Below are 21,360 nucleotides of genomic sequence, written 5' to 3'. Positions count from 1 at the left end.
GCCCCTAGCAAAGTCGCCCCTTGACAATGTCGCCCCCATCCCAGCCAATGTCGCCCCCAGAAAAAAAATGTTACATCTGTAATTCTGTAATTGCTGGCTATTTAGCCTGTTAAATTTATATCGGCTCGCGCATGCTCGTTGTCAGCCGTCACTGTTTGTTGTGGATTCATTGTTTGTTCCTCCCTGAATCAGTGAATATGTCTCACTTGACTCAAATGTTACATCTGTAATTCATTAATGGGAGACTTTCTGGGACGATAGAGGGCAGCAGACTTACCGGGTAAATCCATTGTTCTCAGAATTATGCGCATGTTCAGAACTACGTAAACAATGGAAATTTACCCGGTATGTCTGCTGCCGCCTAGCGTTGGAAAGTCTCCTATTGCTATTTAACCTATTATATTTGTAAAAGACAGGTCCAACGTGATCAAGTATTGTTTAGGTTATTCGCCGCCCGCCGCTCAGCTGAGCTGCTTATACTTTTCTTTTTGTGGGCCGCTTTTTTACGGGACGTTTTTTTTGTTTGAAGAAGTCAACGGTTTTCTTTTCCAGGATTTACCACGCTATGGCAACAGAATAAGATTATCACAACTCAAATTAACTAGAGCAAGGACTGGTCCTTGCTCTATGAATTCACGATATAGCTGACGAAGATTTTATGAATTTTTACCGAAACTTGATACTTTTTTTTAAAATAAAAACAATCTTTGTGGCCTTTAATAATAAAATAATAAAAATAAAAAATATTATTATACGTGGTGATTATCGGTTTTTGGGGGTTTTTTTTTTTTTTGGGGGGGGGGAAACCACAGACTGCAATGAAAAGGTTGAAATCTTTTTCAGAATTTTAAAAATAATATCCAAGGAAAGTGAACAAACCTAAATAAACCACTGGTTAAAACACCACTATGTGATCAATATTCATTTATTGAAATACGGCGATGCCATTGGATAAAAAACCTAAACATTTTGACGTCACAAAAGCGGTGACACCCGGACCCGCCACAACACCGCACCGCTAGCTAGGATTTAGCAGTGCGCATGCGCGAGCTGAGCAGCGCCATTACAACTAAGAGGATGACTCGGTGACGTAGTTCTTAATTTCACCAAGAAAAGGTAAAACAAAATTGTTTTAATTTCTTCCTGTCTAAATGCATTTGCGTAAAACCGCTGGTAATTCGTGCATGGTAATCTTTGGTTATTTAGCACTTAAAATACATGTACAAATCCGGTCAATTTCCTTCCGACTCCGTACCCAAAACACAGTGCGTGTTCTGTTCACTGTGTGCCACTCACTGGTGGTGGTGCCACAGTAGTTTATATTCTGCATGGTTTTCAGTAAAGAGCCAAGACAAAGAGTAAGTGGGAGCTAAGTAATACGATACTCAAAATTAAAATCCCATTATTCCAAATCTATTTAAATCATAAAAAAAGATGGATAACATTCCGTATGGCGCCACCACTTTTTCACCAATTTTTACAAAAAAGGATATTTCATTGAGGTAAATTAGATACTATATTATTTTATATCGAATGAAAAAGTGGTGGCGCCATACTGAAACCTTTCCAAAAAGATTAATATTATTGATTCTCATGTTCCTGCTTATGTATCTTCAAAACCAGACTGAACGGTGTAACCTTCAGTTAAATATCCATCCCCCCACACAAAATGTTTAAATGCTTTTACTTGCACAGTATGCGTATCTTTTATGCCTTGCATGTCTGCACCTGCTAGTTTGCACCTCGACCAATGTGCGAGTATACTCCAGAGGAGGTTTCTGCATGATGATGATCTGAATAAATAATTAGTACCGCTTCTTCCTTGGCCCTATGTCTATTAGTTGCGATAACGTAACCCTCCTCCCGACGGCCGCAAGGCCGGAGGGTTACGAGATTGTTTCGAGCGGAAACGGTTGATCTGGTCCAACACGTACAATTTTGACAGCTAGTCACCAGATTTGCCCCATTTTTACCACTTTCAAAAATCATGACACAAATTCTGAAGGTACGAACTTAATCTGCAATGTCTAATGCAGCCTGCCATAATACTCAAAACACCATTGAGGAAATATTTCGAAGAAAAATGGACAAAAACTGGAGCAAAATTCACAGGTTCAAATGTCGAATCTGCGTGGGGCGGAGCTTCGGCTCTACGTGTGTGACGTACCATACAGTCTTCAAAGTGTCTGACGGGTCAAGTTGATATGACGCGTGGAATCGTCAAGTACGAATTGTTTGAACACCAATTCTTACTCGTGACCATGTGCATCGTTAAACTTCATTATAACATATCTGTTATTGTGGTTGATATAGGGCCTACTGGCTCTCTTGTTCATTACAGAAAATGATATGAACCACATCTAGCCCTTTTAATGGAAGTTCTTATACTTTATTTGCAGATGTGGTTGAAGATGCATTCAAGATGTTTCAAGACTCGAGGTCGGATCTGCACATCAAGCTTGCAAGAAGAAGATTGGAATCAGGTCAGTACAGATCACATCAAGAAATGGATCAAATTGTATCAATAAAACATTAATTCTGTAAATCTATACTCTTTAGTAAACAATCACAGTGCTAACTGTTGCTTCAGTAAATTCCAGTAATGATTGATGTAAAATTACAAATTCCTATGTTATGACAATCAGGGTTAAAATTTTGTAAATGGTTCTGCAGAACTCATGCAGCATCAACTTGTAAGTCCACTCAAGACTAATGGCCTATTGGTATTGTTTATGTATATCCACATTATGTTTTTCGAATGGACCATGCAATACTACATATAAAATAGTATCAACAAATCATTGAGGTCTTTAGAAATCTACACTAATTATTGATATATCCAAATCATTAGTCAGAGAATAGACTCTGAATTGTAGAATCATTTAACTACACAAGTACCTGCCTTTAGCTCGTACATTCCATAAACAATTAGTCATTTACACACTTTCTTCTGTGCTGTTCAGAACTATAAGGTTGCTACTGGCTTTTTTTAGGTGAAAAATGCATACAAATTTGAAAAAAGTAGATAAAAATCAACAAATTAAAATTTTACTTTCTAGAACACTATTGATCAATAAACCCCATTTACTAGAAGCTCAACAATACTGGCTTAAATTTGTGATGTGGTTCTGTTTGAGGCCAAGTTGTGGGTGGAGAATCTTTGTGAGATGTTGGCCTTGTTGTAGGTTGTTGAAACCCTGGGCGCCACGATGGGACGGAGGGGAACATCGGGATTGTGAACTTGGGTTGACCGAAGAAACAAGGGCAGGTGGATGCAGAGGTCTTTTGATGGCAGTACCTGGGTGAGCTGATGGCCTTAGACCGATGGAGAGATCGGAGCTTGTTGCTGATCTTGCATTCAATGGCCAAGATGTGTTTTTTGGTAGGCGTCTGTAAGTGTCAGTCAACAGAATTTTAGTCACCTTGTGGTCATACTTTAGTGGTAGATAGGTCCACAGTGGTGTGTCGGCTGGCATGAAGTGGATAGATTGGTCTTTAGGTAGGGCTTAGATGGCAGCTTTTGAGTGGTCTTGGTAGGTTAGTGTTCTTGAGGATTAGCAGGATCTGGATATGGACTTGAGTTAGGTTTAGGGTAGAGTTATAGTTGAGTTAAGGTTAGGGTTTGTGGTCGAGTCCACATCTGACTTAGAGACTGTGATTCTGTCGACCAACACTTACATACATTTACCAAGAAACTCCATTCTGGCCATCGAACACAAGATCAGCAACAAGCTCTGGTCTCTCCATCAGTCTCGTTTCAAGCCATCAGCACACCCAGGCCATCTCAAGACTTCTGCATCCCCCTGCCCTCGTTTCATCGGTCAACCCGAGATTCACAATCCCAATATTCCCCTCCATCCCATCATGGCGCCCAGGGTTTCAACAATCTACAACAAGGTCAGACATCTCACAAAGATTCTCCACCCACAACTTGGCCTCAAACAGTACCACATCACCAATTTAAGCCTGTTCGTCAACATCATAAATGACATTCACCTTGGTCAAACGCCATTCTGGAGAGTTTTGACAAAGTGTCTCTCTTCACCAATATACCTAAGAAAGAAACATGTCTCATCATCAAATAATGTTTAATCCCTCCATGACAGACCCCACAAGCATCACTACTAAACAAGTCATCGATTTTCTCATTACCTGCGTAGTTTCATAATGCTTCTTTTTAAGGGACTAGTTCTATGATATACAAGTTTCTAGTAGGCTTCATTATGGTCTTCCTTGCACACACTAAAATACCTCAATGATTTCTGATACTCTTCTATCGGTAGTAATTGCATTGTTTATTCTAAAAACATGATATGAGTTATTTGTAACCTATACAAATAGGGCATTCACCTTGAATGGACTTTTCACAGGACTCAGGAAAGTACTGAGTAAACAGTGTTAACACACATTGGTGTAAGGGTTAAACCAAAATTATCAATCTTTATCCTGGATGCAAATTTAACATCTTTTAAAATAGGAATGGTAGTTTTACATCGATCATTACTCAATCTTACCAAAGCAACAGCTGTCACTGCAGTGCTCAGAACTATAATACTGTCTGTATTGCAGTTTGTATGGGTCTCATAAAAATGCTTTGCATATTAATTAGCTCCTGGTAATTGTATATGAAATGAATTAAATAAATTTGTTGAATATCTCAATAATAAGTGTAGATTCCGAAGATTACCCATGCATGCATATTTCAGTCATTTTACGAACGGCCATTGGATAAACAATTTTTAAAGTTTAGAAATTAATTTTGAAATTACTGGCTGGTACATGGAGTCTCTATTGCTGTTCTCTATTTTAAAATCAGTTTAAGTTTCACATTGTTTCAAACTTATTTTATCTATCATATATTGTGATTGCAAAAAACAAATCACATACGTTTTATGAAGTGTGCCTACTCCTGTTTAAGCCTGGGCGACTTGCATGACTAGGGTCGACACTATTGATTGCTTAGACGAGTCAGGACAACCGCGTTTTTACTACTAGGTTAATCATGGTACTATGAACATCACTGACATCGGTGACACAATCTATCAATCCTTTCAGCTGGAATTTTAGTATATTGCGCCTGCGGCAAACAAATGCTGCATTGCATCTTGGGAATTAAAAATTACTCGCAACTACATGTAGTTCAAATTCGCAACTGTTTGTGGTGCGACTAGTCAAGTAGTAAATGTCACTAGTTGCCCAGGCTTACCCCTGTTGTTAATACCTATGTTAATATGTTGCCTTTTTTAAAGTTTAATTTCTACATTATATTACCATTTAAAATCTTTTATTAAAGGCACTGGACACTACTGGTAATTACTCAAAGTAATTGTTGGCATAAAAACCTACTTGGTAAACTTACTTGAAAATGAAGTAAATTTTGCCTTAGTCTTGTTTTTGTCATCTGTTACTCTCTTTTAAACAAACTCAAAAAGGAAGAATTGTTTAGAAATGTTTTGCATGATTTTGGCAGGTTCTCAGCAAACCTGAACTCCCTCCTATTTTGTTTTGTCACTTTTTCAAAATATAATAAGTGATATCAACTTTCGAGACTCAATTTTGACACCACATTATTTACCTTGAAGATAGTCATTTGACCTACGTGTAGCGTGGGGGTATTTTCTATTATTCTCAATGAGTTGTTGTTGACTTTTCAGGAAAAGTATAATTGACTTTTCCTGAAATTCATGTTATGTTACCACTTTTGTGCTCCCCCTCTCTTTCAGAGATAGGTAGTCTTTGTGCAGGAAAAATCATCATCTTGACTATCAGCACAAACACAATAATTGTACCCAGTGGAGTTACTGGCCGTGGGAGACATAGAAATACTTTAGGCCTGAAGCCTTTTTCAGTTGAAGCCCAATTGATCAAATGAGCCAAAATTTCCACAGAATTGTTACTTTGTGCATGTTGGGATACACCAAGTGAGATACTGGTCTTTGACAAGTACTAGACGTGTTCAGTGCCTTTAAGTAAAATAGGGAAACCACATATAATACCTTCTACAAATTGTATTTCTTATGAGTTGGAACTGATATCACACAACACAAAAAATGTCTGTTTGAAATTTTGTTTCTCATTGGTACTTGAGCCGTCACTCAAATCATAGTAATTTAATTTGTTGTCATGATTGGTAATAAATAAAAAAAAAATTATGCAAGTCGCCAGACACACGAGGCCCGAACGCCACTTCAAGGTGTGAGCTACAATTTTCTTTTTCAGAGGCCGTTGCCACCTACTCCTAGGGCTGAAACAGGGTTAACCCCTTTTAAACTCCATACGGATGTAGGCTTGGGTATCATCAGTCTCAAACCTGGCCGGTAGGGCAGAAAGCACTACGTCCCCAATTTTACGTAGCAATAAGGACATTTGTAAAGTGCATAATAACGCAAAAAGCCTCTCTAAGTGCATAGCTAGAACAATAAAGTGTATGTCTGATTCTTCTACATGTATATTAGATATCAATCTGCTTGCACACAAGAAGTTTAAATAATTAAAAGTATACATTATGCGCATTTTTGCTTGTGATTTATGTATCTAGTACTTTAAATGAATGTGTCATACAATGTAGTTACAATTCAGTTGTAATGTTGTGAAAACTTAACCTATTGATCTATCTATCTATCTTTCTTTCTTTCTTTTTTGAACCTGTTGATCAATGGAGCCGAACAGCCAGCCACAGCGCTTTTTACGAAATAGATAATAGTTTAAAACTGACATTGGCTCTAACGCCCGTGCTTAACTGGAAGTAAAGGTCAAATGGGGTCACACTCTGTGTAGCTTTTTTTTAAAAGTATTCAAAGCCCATGCAAGGATTTATAGATTGTACAAATCTATTGTGTGGTTTATTATAATTTTTATGTGCTATGTTTTTTTAATATATTAAACTTTTATTTAATGTATTGCAGTACGTAATGTAGGATTTAAATTGACCAAGACATGGGAACCAAAAATCACCAAAAATATTCAACATGGTGTTGGAAGAGGTTTTCAAGAACACTTTACTGGATGAGAAAGAAGGGGTACATTATCGATGGAGAAATGTTATTAGATCTATGCTTTGCAGATGATGTGGCTCTATCACCTCTTCTGCTAATGACTTAGAAGTGCAAATAAATGAAGTAAACTGCAAAAATAAAGACAGTGATTTGAAGATGCACCAGGAAAAGTTCATGACCAACTTCAAAACAGATGACTCAATAATGGTGGAGGACCAAGAGATCGCCAGGGTCAATGAATATAAATACTGTACCAAACAGTAAAACTGAACAACATCACAAAAGATGAAGCATCAACCAGGATTAAGACAGGATGGAACTCCTTTGGATGACACAGAGGAATACTTTGTGATAGGAACATACCTACATGGTATATGGTATTGAGGAGAACAATAATAGGATCAGTGTGGGCTATCAACAATAACTTATGGAGCAGAAACATGGACAGACAACAACAAAACTGATTGAACATAAACCCTGCACACCAACAAAAGCAATGGAGAGACGAGTGCTACATTTCTTAATATAGAGACAGGATTAAATGCACAGAAACATTGGATGGACACTTTACCCTAAGAAATAACAATATAATATGGACAACAAGAATCATGGATTGGCAACCAAGGACGAGGAAAGGGAAAAGCGGTACAAGTAGACAGAGAAGAAGATCATCACGGAGAGATGACATCGTGCAGGAGCAACATGGACCAGAACTGCAAGTAATAGAAATGAATGGCATTTACATGAGGAGGGACATATCCTACACTGGATGCGTACACAGCCTAAGTGATGATCTTTAAAAATGCATGCTGGTTGTTCAGGTGTTGGAGGAACTGATGATCAAGTGTTGTCTTGACAAAACTGACATGAATGTTGAACTTGTGTTGGTGATATGGTGCTGTGTGAGGCCAATTGGGTGGAGGATCTTGGTGAGATGTTGTAGGTTGGTGAACCCCTGGAGGACACCACTATGTCGTGGAGGGGAGCATCAAGATTGTGTATCTTGGGTTGTTTGAGGAAACGAGGGCAGGGGATTCAGAGAGCTTTAGAATGCAAATTAAAATGACGCTAAATTGGTGTGCTAATGGCTTGAAACAAATGGAGCTGCTATGTGATCTTGCATTCAATATCCGGAATGGTGTTTCTTGTAGGTGTCTGTCCCTAACACAACTCTAACCCTCATCGTAACCCTCATCCTAACCCTAACCCTAGTTCTACCCGGGAGTTCTATCACCCTAACCCTTAATGTAACCCTACACCCTCACTCATGACCACACTTACCGACACAAACGACTAGGCCTACAACCGACCCTTACAGACACTAACCTTCACTTAGACACAAACTGACACTTACAGATACCTTACCAAAGAAACCCCATTCCAGATATTAAATGAAAGATCACATACCAGTTCCGGTCTCAAGCCTAGTGTTCGGTGCTGCGCGATGTGGCAGCTTTTGCTATTGCTCTCCTGCAAATGTCTCTGTCTTCTCTGTTTTCGTACTGCATTGGTTGTCTGCATATTTGCATGTCGTTTTCAAGGTGTTTGAAGTTTGATTCGCCTGGAGAGTTGTGCCATCCCTTGTGTGGACAGGCGGGTCATTAATGTTGCAAGGTTGTAAGCGATCACCTTTTCTTCAACAAAAGAACTGGGTACAGATGCTAATTGCTGATGCCAAGATCAGGAGAGCATACTACTCTGACAAATTCTGCGGTGCCAATCCCAAGGACATTGTGCATCTGACAAATTCTGCAGTGCAAATCCCAAGGACATTGTGCATACTATTCTGACAAATTCTGCAGTGCCAATTCCAAGGACATAGTGCATACAATTCTGACAAATTCTGCAGTGCCAATCCCAAGGACATTGTACATACTACTCTGCTAGAACCTCCAGTGCCAATTCCAAGGATATACTGTATACTACTCCTGTAAACTCTCCAGTGCCAATCCCAAGGACACTGCTTACGCAAACTCTCCAGTGCCAATCCCAAGGACACTGCTTACGCAAACTCTCCAGTGCCAATCCCAAGGACACTGCTTACGCAAACTCTCCAGTGCCAATCCCAAGGATACTGTGCTTACGCAAAATCTCCAGTGCCAATCCCAAGGACACTGCTTACGCAAACTCTCCAGTGCCAATCCCAAGGACACTGTGCACACACTGCTCTGACAAATTCTCTGGTTCCAATCCCAAGGACTTTGTGCATACTACTTTGACAATGTCTGCAGTGCCAATCCTAAGGAGAGTGTGCTTACGCAAGTTCTCTAGTGCCAATCCCAAGGACACTGTGCAGACTACTCAGACAAATTCTCCAGTGCCAATCCCAAGGAAATTGTAAACCACTAAATATGATCTATTGACTAACTGTTAAACAACTCGCTGAGAAAACTCATCCCCGGCAGACAAAGATGCCCAAAGAAGACCTTTTTTGACCGATAGATGGAGGATACTGGATGCAGGTTCGAAAATCAACCAAGAAAAAATGGAAGGAACATGCCAAAGAAAGCTGAGCACGTCCGACCTGATGAAGATGATGAATATCTGTACCAACTGTAAAGCTAATGTCTTGAAATAATAGTTACATGTAATAATTAGCTTAAACTAATTAGTTAATTTTCTTAATATTGACATAAAAAATGTCTTGATAAGAACCTTATCAATTATTTATAATAAGCTTACATTAGGTTATTGCATATAAAAACACTTGATGCATATAAATACATGTATGTTATAAATCTCTGTGAAGTTTGATCCCATGTGACCTTTACTTCTGGCCAAATCCGGGAGTTAAAATTTCAGAATTCAAAAGTTCATGTCTCATGAACCAAACTTTTAATTCATCTTTGGGGAACGTTAAATCAATGCAAGCACATTAAGATAGGTATTGTGAAATGCGCGCTATAAAAGTTTTATTATTAATTTTATTTATTTTTATATTACAAAAATCTGGAGAGCCATAAAAGTCCCAAATGGAAGCACCATATGTTGTATTGAATAGGTTCACTGCGCTCCTTTTCTATTTCCTCTTCTACTTCCCCTTCTCTCTTTTAAAGGAACACCTTGCCAGTTTAGTTTTAGCTTTTGTTTAGTGTATATATTAGGAGGCGCCTGGACCCCGGAATGGTCGACACTTCATTGATGCCAGTTGGAGTATATACACACGGTTCTCCTGCTGGCGGGAAAGGCGTATCCCCACACTGCGGTATGGGTACTGGCCTGGTGTTCTACATTACTCTTTCTGTTGTGTTCCTCAAACCTCTTACACGTAGGTTATATTTTGTCCAGACTATTCCAAAAAAGAATGCCACTTGTGGACTTGTAAACAGATTTTAGTATTACTGCTGGTTTAGTTGGAATGATGTTTGAGGTACAGTAAAACAAGGTTGAAACAGACATGTAAAACATTATCTTTACACATTTTTGTAAATTAAGATAAATGTCAGAAGATTTGAACATTTTTAAGTTTCCAATGAGGCCCAGAGTGTTTTAAGCCATTGGACATTAGGAAGAAGAAAAAAAAAGTTCCCAAATAACTTACAGGGTTTACAGGAGGTAATGGTGAAAGACGTCTCTTGAATCATTACTCCATGAAATGCTTTACTTTTTGAGAAAACATTAAAACAATATATCAATTATCGATATCGAGATTTACGGATTTATTTTAAACACATGTCATGACACGGCGAAACAAGGGTGGGTTTTCCCGTTATTTTCTCCAGACTCTGATGCCTGATTGAGCCTAAATTTTCACAGGTTTGTTATTTTATATTTAAGTTGTGATACACAAAGTGTGGGCCTTGGACAATACTGTTTAGCGAAAGTGTCCAATGGCTTTATTAGGGTCTGTAATGTTCCATAAGCCAGTTTTAGAGATTACTGTGGAACTGCATGTCTCATGAAAGTTAGCAGATTGTTACATTCAAGTGTATATGGACTACCCCAAGTCAAACTGAGTAACTATAGTCAAATAAAAGAGTTGTACTGGTTAGTAATATGCTTCTTGGAAGAAAATACTTTTACATTAGGAAGAGTCTATTCTGTGACTTTTGTCATTGATTATGTTTCAGTTAAATGGTTTTCTCAATAATAAGTGTACATTCATAAGATTACTGATATGAAAACATATTCATATGCTAATCTACTGGTCAGCATTCATTTGGTGTACGATCTTCTAAGAGAACAACATGCAGACCAAGAGAGTCCATCAGCAAAGCTCGATACTACAGAGTCTTCAAATACATGTTCCGTCTCTTTCAACTCGGGAGAACTGGCATCTTCATCAAAAGACAGCCATCATCACTAAAGTAAATTCATCTTGCTATTGATTAGTTTGTCTATCATAGCTTTTACAGATTATGTCTTTATAGTGTAGTGTGACGACTTTTTCAATGTTTCCGGCCTAATTGTTAAAGGCACTGGACACATTTGGTAACGGCAAAGACCAGTATTCTCACTTGGTGTATCCCAAAATTAATACATGTATGCTTAAAATAACAATCAGTGAAACTTTGGGCTGAATTAGTCATCAAAGATACATAAGAAAATAATGGAGCCATTCTCCACAATGTTTTTTACTATCAACAGCTATCCATTGCTCATTAACAAGTCAGTTTTTATGCTAACAATTGTTTTGAGTAATTACCAATAGTGTCCAGTGCCTTTAAGGTTTTTGTTTGTAGTAGTGTGTATTGCTACAGTTTAAACTCTGTTTTGTTGAAATTTGCCACTCTGTAATTTTGTTTAATCAAGGGAGGTTTACAATATAGAGGACAATCATAATGTCCATATCCTACCACCACTTTTCCATTCATTGTAAAATAATTTTAAATTGAATTTACTCAAAATAAAGAGATACTACTTGAGGTACACATTTAAGTGACAAAGTGGTGGCAGGATATGGATATCTTTCCAAGATAACAGTGTACAGTGTATGTTTCCTTAATTGTGTCTAATTTTGTGTACTTATTGTCAAGCATTATCTATCCAGTACAATGCCAGTTTGCTCAGCTCACAATTAAACTATTTTAAATCAAAATGTTTTGGTACATCGAAAGATAACTATTTTAAGCTGTGTTTTATTGGACAATGATCATATTTTTTCTTTTCTTTTAAAGAGCCAATGGGTGAACGCGCACAGTTTGATTGATAGGCCGGATCGATCCATTCTGCCTTTTCATTGGTTTAGAGTTTACTCTGTTAAGCTTGTCACTCTTTTTTTTGTTTAATCAAGGGAGTTTTAAAATATAGATAGAATAATGTCCGTATCTACCACCACTATTTCATTCATTATGAAATAATTTTATATTGAATTTACTCAAATGAGATATTCCAAGATTACAGTGTACAGTACAGTGTAAATGTATCTTTCCTTGTTTTTATCTAATTATGTGTACTTATCAAACATTATTGAGTACAGTGCCAGTTTGCTCAGTTTACAATTAAACTATTTTAAATGGAAAGTTTTTTGGTATACCAGTCTCGGAAAATAACGTGTTTTCAGCTGTGTTTTAATGGACAAGGATCATGTTATCTTTTAATTTGGGAAGACGGCCATTTTCAAGTTGAACTATTCACTTTAGTCTGTAACGAATTGACAGTTGAGTGTAGATTCACTAAAATAATCTACACTTTCATCAATATAGTTTATTTCATTTAAAATTAAAGAAGGGTGTCGTGGTTAAGAGCGTCGAATTCAAGTTCTGGTGGTTAATCATCGCAATGTGGGTTCGAATCTGGTCATGGCACTTGTGTACACCCAGGGGTATTTTATGGGTCTGTGGGTAAGATGGATGCGTACTGCCCGCTGGGATGTTATTCTGTAAAAGCACTGTGCACGACGCCATTATTTGTCAGTTTTTGTTTTTTATTTCAAGAGGTCTGCTTTCATTAAACCATAAAGGTTTGTCGGATACCTATCTTTCTGAAATGAATAACTCAGTACCAGTATGTAATTGTTTTTTGTTTTTTTGTTTTTAGAAAAGTAATAGTTTGAAATCAATACTAGATGTTTTGGACAAGGAGTGGGCCTACATGTTGTGTATTTGTAAAACCTGAAAAGAAATTTAAATTGCATTACAGAACTTTATTTAAGTTATATGTGTTTTATTTTGTAATTTCCTATTCTTATTTTTGGACAATTGGTTTGCAATCAAGTGCTCCAGTATAGGTGAACCGGTTGAAGTTTAACTATTTAACTATTTAAACAAGTAACTCGTGACCCTGACTCGGACTTGACCCAAATGATTCGTTACTCGGACTCAGACTCAAACAAGTGACTCGGGACTTGGACTCGACCCAAGTGACTTGTGACTCATGACTCGGACTCTGATTTGACATAGGTGACTCGACTGCCACACTGCTAAATTGTATCTTATTTTGTGTACTTTGTCAAACATAATCTATCTAGTAAATTGGCAGTTTGCTCAGCTTACAATTGAACTATTTTAACTGAAAAGTGTTTATGTAAATAAATAAAAAGTTAACATGTTTATGCATCCAATGTTCGCACGTTAGCTGGGTAGCTGGGTAGTGGCACATTGTAGGTCAACACTTAAAGAAAATTTATACTCCGGCAGTTCTTGCCCTCCTTTTTGGCTTATAAAACCTAACTTAGTCTCATCATCTACTTGGGTTTTTCTTGTTTTGTTTTTCTTCGCCATAACCAACAACTTTTCCTCTTGTGTCTCTTTTCTAAAAAGAACAGAAATGTCTCGCTCTTTGGTTGCCCCCACAACCACAGAATTGTCTCGGTCTTTGGTTGCCCCACAACCACAGGAATGTGTCACTCTTTGGTTACGTGGTCAACCATAGAAATGTATCACTCTTTGGTTGCGCCCTCAACCACAGAAATTTCTATCTCTTTGGCTGCGATGAAAACCACAGAAATGTCTAGCTCTTTGGTTGCGTCATCAACCAGAGAAATGTATTGCTCTTTGGTTGCGTCATCAACCAGAGAAATGTCTCGCTCCCTGGTTGCGCCGTCAACCACGTAAATGTCTTGCTCTTTGGTTGTGCCGTCAACAACGTAAATGTATTGCTCTTTGGTTGCCTTATCAACCATAGAAATGTCTCGCTCCCTGGTTGCGCCGTCAACCACGTAAATGTATTGCTCTTTGGTTGCCTTATCAACCATAGAAATGTCTCGCTCCCTGGTTGCGCCGTCAACCACGTAAATGTATTGCTCTTTGGTTGCGCCGTCAACCAGAGAAATGTCTCGCTCCCTGGTTGCGCCGTCAACCACGTAAATGTATTGCTCTTTGGTTGCGCCGTCAACCACAGAAATGTCTCGCTCCCTGGTTGTGCCGTCAACCACGTAAATGTATTGCTCTTTGGTTGCAGCATCGACCACAGGAATGTCTTGCTCTTTGGTTGTGCTGTCAACCACATAAATGTATTGCTCTTTGGTTGCAGCATCAACCACATTAATGTATTGCTCTTTGGTTGCCTTATCAACCATAGAAATGTCTAGCTCCCTGGTTGTGCCGTCAACCACGTAAATGTATTGCTCTTTGGTTGCCCCGTCAACCACAGAAATGTCTTGCTCTTTGGTTGCGTCATCAACCAGAGAAATGTCTCGCTCCCTATTTGCGCCGTCAACCACGTAAATGTATCGCTCTTTGGTTGCGCCGTCAACCACTTAAATGTCTCGCTCTTTGGTTGCCCTGTCAACCACAGAAATGTCTCGCTCTTTGGTTGCGTCATCAACCAGAGAAATGTCTCACTCCCTGGTTGCGCCGTCAACCACAGAAATGTATTGCTCTTTGGTTGCCTTAACAACCATAGAAATGTCTTGCTCTTTGGTTGCCTTAACAACCATAGAAATGTCTCGATCTTTGGTTAAGTCATCAACCAGAGAAATGTCTCACTCCCTGGTTGCGCCGTCAACCACAGAAATGTATTGCTCTTTGGTTGCCTTAACAACCATAGAAATGTATTGCTCTTTGGTTGCCTTGTCAACCACAGAAATGTATTGCTCTTTGGTTGCCATGTCAACCACAGAAACTTCTATCTCTTTGGTTGCGCCGTCAGCACAGAAACTTGTATCTCTTTGGTTGTGTCGTCAAACACAGAAATGTCTCATTCTTTGGCTACACGGTCAACCATAGAAATGTATCGCTCTTTGGTTGCGCCCTCAACCACAGAAATTTCTATCTCTTTGGCTGCGCTGACATCCACAGAAATGTCTCACTCTTTGGTTGCGTCATCAACCACAGAAATGTCTCGCTCTTTGGTTGTGTCATCAACCACAGAAATGTCTCGCTCTTTGGTTGCCCAGTCAACCACAGAAATGTCTCGCTCTTTGGTTGCCCAGTCAACCACAGAAATGTCTTACCCGTTGGTTGCGTCATCAACCACAGAAATGTATCGCTCTTTGGTTGCGCCCTCAACCACAGAAATTTCTATCTCTTTGGCTGCGCTGACAACCACAGAAATGTCTCGCTCTTTGGTTGCCCGGTCAACCACAGAAATGTATCGCTCTTTGATTGCGTTATCAAGATCACATAAACTTTTGTCTCCTTAAATTTGGTTGGGCTGACAACCACAGAAATGTCTATCTCTTTGGTTGTGCCATCAACCACAGCAGTTTTCTTTCTCTTATACTCTGGCAGTTTTGGTCAAGTCGATGATGTGACAAGTTTGAGACATTTTGCATATCTCATGCAACATTCAGGGGTTCCGAATATTATCTGTATGGCAGGACATAGTTCTTTTTGGGCTTGATTTTTGTAATGTTGTTTTCGTTTAACTTTGTGCTGTAGTTTAATTTTAGTGTCTGTTGATGTTATTCTAACATTGTTGGTTACAACAAAAGGTTGAGTAGTGGGTTTATGTAGTTTTAACTACATAAACCCACTACTCAACCTTTAAAAAGCCATTTTGATTTCAAGCTATAATTTTTATTTGTCACTGTAGTTTTTTAGTTTTTTTTAGTTTAAAGACACTGGACACCTTTGGTAATTGTCAAAGACCAGTCTTCTCACTTGGTGTATCTCAACATATGCACAAAATAACAAACCTGTAAAAATTTTAACTCAATTGGTGGTCGAAGTTGCCAGATAATAGTGGAAGAAAAACACCCTTGTCACACGAAGTTGTGTGCTTTTAAATGCTTGATTTTGGGACCTTTTATTCTGAGGTCTCGAAATCAAATTCAAATATTTTAGTGGAAAATTACTTCTTTCTTGAAAACTACGTTACTTCAGGGGGAGCCATTTTCTCACAATGTTTTATACTATCAACAGCTCTCTATTGCTATTTACCAAGTAAGTTTTTATGTTCACAATTATATTGAGTATTCACCATTAGTATCCAGTTTACTTTGTTTAGGCTTTTACTGTATTTTTCTTTGTAGTATTTAAGTTTTTGAAAAGATTTATTGTAGGGTTTAGGTAACTATTCATATAGGTCTAAAGATGTTTTTTTTTCCTGCTTTACCTTGTAAGTTCTGTCAGTCGGATTTGTGAATAAACTCCAGCAACTAATGGAACACACGGTATAGCTTAACTTCCGAGTCCCTGCAATAACATAAGTATTTGACCCACTGCATCATTGTCATTTAAGGCTTCTGATTGCAGCATTTGCCATTATGGGAGTAAAATTGCATATGGATTTTATGGTAGACATTTCAAAATGTGTTTAATGGATTGAGTGTCACCTAATATGTGCACTAACTGCACAATCATGGAGAAATTCATTGTATATTTCACTCCCAAAATGGTGCAACAAAGATTTTCCTGATCATCAAATTTAAGTTCTGGTGGTTAGGTCATCGGAGTGTGTATTCGAATTCCGGTCGGGACATTATAAGTGGGTACCAGCTAGGGTAGAGGTTGATACTGTGTATGAAAAGCCCTTAGAGCATCTAGGTTGCCCAGCCGACGATTTCACCAAACTCATCCTAACTTAGGATTAATCCTAGGACTTAGGACGAGTTAAGTTCCGTATCCTTAAACGTCAGGACACAATGTGCCTGTCCTAAGTTAAGACGGGTTACCCGTCCTAACTCGAGATAGGATTAATCCTAGCATTTCGTGAAATTGGCTGCAGGTTGTATACCCCCAAGGGAGCTGAGACAGATTAAAAGAATGTGATGGCCAAAATGACCAATGCAATAATGTAAAGCGCATTGAGACGGTTATTGTGAAATGTGTTCTGTATAAGAACTATATTAATTACTACAAATATTATTATGACATCATGTGGTTTGGGTCAATAAGTTGTTTTATCATGTGTTGTACTCTTTATTTATTTTACTTATCAAATAATAATCAAATAATAAACCTCAAGGTCAACTGACTGGGCATTTTTTTCTTTGCTCAATCCCAATATTCTTTTTTTTACTTGTAGGAACCCTTGAGAAGATGACACTCTGAGATGTGCTGGAAGATGTGTGGGGAGGCAGCCCACCAGCAAGGCCTCCCCTGAAATGGCTGCTGAAGAGACACAAGTACATAAAGTGCCATAGAAGCTTTACTGTAGTGAACTATTTGCCATCACCCTGCAATACACACATGGTAAGTTGCAGTCAAGTTTGTTGTTATTCTATCTTTAAATAAATTAGCTAACGACAGGGCCCAATTTTATGGCTCTGCTTACCGTAAGGACAGAATCGAGGTTACGGAAGCAGGGAATTCTGTGCTTACGACAAGCGTATTTCACAGGTTAGCGGTGAATTTTGGCTTCTGCACATGCGTACTCCCTGTTACTAGGCATTCTACTCTTACAAGACTAGCACAGAAACTCGGTGCTTGCTCGTAAGCAGGGAATCGTGATCGTAAGCACAGAATTCTGCAGTAAGCAGAGCCATGAAATTGGGCCCAGTACCGCTAACAAAAAGGTTTTACTGAACTCCTGTATTTGAGATTAGCGCCCAGAGTTAAAACAGTTTTCATTTCAATGATTTTGTTGTGGCATGTTATGGCCAAGTTTCTGCGACTGCCTAGTGCCCAACTTTATGGTGTGTGCCAACCAATTATGTCTGTAGGTATGCATGAATATAATCAGGGTATTTCATTGTCACCAATTGAAGGATTTCACTGTGCACATTTTTCCTTACCAGAATGCCTTGTGCGATCATGACCCCAGCGGTGTGTTTTGGCGGTTGTAACCAATAACTTTTTTGGTTGAATCGGCCAATGGTTAATCACAGGCCAATAATCAAAACTTTTATTGGTTACTGTCGCCAAAACGCACCCCTTGAAGTGTAACTTTGAAATATCCTATATTGCATATTTAAGTTAATCCTGTGATTGATCCATCTTATGGTGAAGACTATACAGAGCGTACTGTAAAAAGATGCATCAAGATAGAGCTACTGGTCCCCTCTCAATGTTTTTCGATCTTGCGGAATGCTAATTGCATTTAGGTCATCATATAAAAGCATGATTCATTTGAATTGTTTTGCATCGAAACACAGGCAATTTGACACCCATGTACTTCAAACATAAATTTTTTAATAAATAGATTAAAGGAGCACATTGCCTTGGATCGGTCGGGCTGATTTTTAAAAAGTGTTGTAACCTTTTGTTATAAAATGCTTTGATTAGGAAGATATTTTAAAAATAGAATACAATGATCCACACATATTTGCCTCGAAATTGCGTAGTTTTCCTCTTACCCCGTTGACAAACACGGTCGGCCATTTATGGGAGTCAAATTTTGGACGCATGTTAGTTCGCAAAGTAAAAAGTAAAAGGAAAAACATGCAATTTCGACGCAAATATGTGTGGATCATTGTATTCTACTTTTAAAACATCTTTCCAACAATATGCATTTTATAACAAACGGTTACAAATTATGTTTATAGACCAACTCGTCCGATCCAAGGCAACGTGTTCCTTTAAAGGCAGTGGACACTATTGGTAATTACTCAAAATAATTATTAGCATAAAACCTTTATTGGTGGCGAGTAATGGGGAGAGGTTGATGGTATAAAACATTGAGAGAAATGGCTCCCTCTAAAGTGCCATAGTTTTCGAGAAAGAAGTAATTTCTACGAATTTGATTTCAAGACCTCAAGTTTAGAACTTGAGGTCTGGAAACCAACCATCTAAACGCACACAATTTTGTGTGACAAGGGTATTTTTTCTTTCATTATTATCTCGCAAGTTCGATGACCGATTGAGGTTAAATTTTCACAGGTTTGTTATTTTATGCATATGTTGAGATACACCAACTGTGAAGGCTAGTCTTTGACAATTACCAATAGTGTCCACTGCCTTTAACGTGACAGCACTCTATATACCAACTGAGCTATCTAGACCAATGTTGGTGTCCCTATTTTGTACATACATCGTTTAAAACTGTCGTGTAGCCAGGGATCATATGACACAGTTGGTAGAAACGTCTACACGTTAATCTGGAGGTGGTTGGTTCGAGTCCCACTCTAGTCAATTTTGTTTTTCAACCCGAATACTGCTCAGAATTATAATAACAACAAATCCTTATGTAACAGATAAATCAAACATTGAAAGGGGCAACAGTGTAGACAGACTCATGAGCAGGCCTGGAATTTCATATTGGAAGGGCAAGGCCATTTGCATTTTGCAAAGGGCACTTCGATGGGAAACTTCTGAAGGGCACCAAGGCCAAGACATGGGGCAATGGAGACCGATGGTCTCTGTAGCCTGCATGTTATTCCAGGCCTGAGTGCAGATGCTATAGAGGGAAGGTATTTTGATGGTGTTTATATAAAACCTTTGATCAAAGTTCGTTGCATCAGAACAACAAAGTCAAATCTGCATGTAGATCCTGCAAATATTACCCAAGTGCCCCATGCGAAAAATTGTGCAATTTTGTCCATACATTCTCGTTATTTTAACCATGTCTGATGATGTATACAAAGTCAAATCTTATTCAAACTAGCCTATGGTGGCCACTTTACAAACGCCCGGAACAACTCAGAGTATCCATTTTTTTATGGTCATTTGAACATATTCTTTGAACTGGGAAATCTATTGTGCTGCATGCACAGGCTAGGCAGGCACCTATACCGTGCTATGCTTTGAATCCTTCGAAAAAATAAATGGAGGGTACTGGAATTCATGCTGTAAATCTCCCTTTTTCTGGGGGATATTGTGTAATTCCGGATTCCAGACCTTTTGTCCTTAATTTACAAATGATCGAGTAGGTTGCCATCACTGTATTTGGCTCAATGAGAGGTTGTCCGAATGGTAGATTATTAATATTAGATTATCATTCTTAGCCTTTGCCAAGGTTTTACGATAAAGAGTAAACTCATACCTATTTTTAACACAAAACAGAAGTAAGTTCATTATGTTTCCATTATAAAGCTGAGGGGGTGGAAAGTCTCGATTACCTATAGAGGTGAGGTAACCAATAATTATTTCTACTAGTTATTTGCAGTGTTTTTCTTTGATTTTTTTATTATCTTGCAGTACTTTGATAACATCTTCTCCACATTCGGAGAGATTGAAAGAGAACAGGTGATGAGGAGGGTGACTCCAGGAATGCATCCCCATTACAATGTGAGCATGAGGCGACCATGCACGGACACATGTTTATGCCAGACCGCAACACTGTACTAATGAAACTCAATGCATGCATTAAGGACATTCACCAAAGAGCCACTGCAAACAAAATGATGCTAAATGCTGCAAAGCATTGGTTCTTCATTCTACATCAAGATTTTCACAAGATTTTCTTCCAGTCATTTCCATCACGGTTTGTGATGTGAAACCACTCAACGGAAGCCAGAAATCTCTGTGCAGTCATGGATGAACATCTACATGTATCACTGAAGGCACACGTCACCACCCTATATGCCGCTCTTCAATGACTGTCATCCAAAGATGTTTTAAATTTAGAAAATATAATGATCCGCACAAATACACCTGGAAATTGTTTGGTTTTCCTTTGCCGCGGCCATCACTAACATGATCTGCCATTTTGTTGAAGCAGTAGTTTGACTCCCCAAAATGGCAGACCATCATAGTTCACAAAGTATTTGGAAAACCTCACAGTTTTTAAGTACATTAGTTTAATTATCCACTACTTTTAACATGCTATTCTTTTTAAATGCTATTCTGTCCAACCTGGTTCATGTCATAACAAACTCTTTCATAGCCCAAAACGCCCAAAAGCAATATGTGTCTCTAAAAAAATCTTGATGAAATAAATGAAATCATTGATTGTGATTGCAATGGACCGATCCGGCCTGTCAATCAAACTGTGCGCGTTCACCCATTTGACCAAGCACATCAATGATTGTTGTCGGACAAACTCGGTCATGCGTGCGCGTAAATTTGGCACGCGCAGCAGAATCGTGCAGAATGTCATTGGGAGTGCTCGTACACGTGTCTTGCTCACGTGCGTTGTGGGCGGAGCTTAGTGGGAAGCCGGA

The 21,360-nt window shown here is 38.6% G+C and overlaps 1 long non-coding RNA gene across 1 annotated transcript; it reads left to right on the top strand.

Annotated features, from left to right (window-relative positions):
• The first annotated feature begins 1,027 nt into the window (after window positions 1-1,027).
• LOC117295859 lies at window positions 1,028-21,185 on the top strand. Its single transcript, XR_004519694.1, has 4 exons — window positions 1,028-1,116; window positions 2,400-2,483; window positions 17,346-17,512; window positions 20,396-21,185. It is a non-coding gene; the product is annotated as an uncharacterized LOC117295859 (long non-coding RNA).
• The last annotated feature ends 175 nt before the right edge of the window (window positions 21,186-21,360 follow it).

Source organism: Asterias rubens, chromosome 10 (genome assembly GCF_902459465.1).
Source record: "Asterias rubens chromosome 10, eAstRub1.3, whole genome shotgun sequence".
NCBI classification, from domain to species: Eukaryota; Metazoa; Echinodermata; class Asteroidea; order Forcipulatida; family Asteriidae; genus Asterias; species Asterias rubens.
The sequence above is the reverse complement of the archived record's forward strand: the minus strand, read 5'-3'. Positions and strand labels throughout refer to the sequence as shown.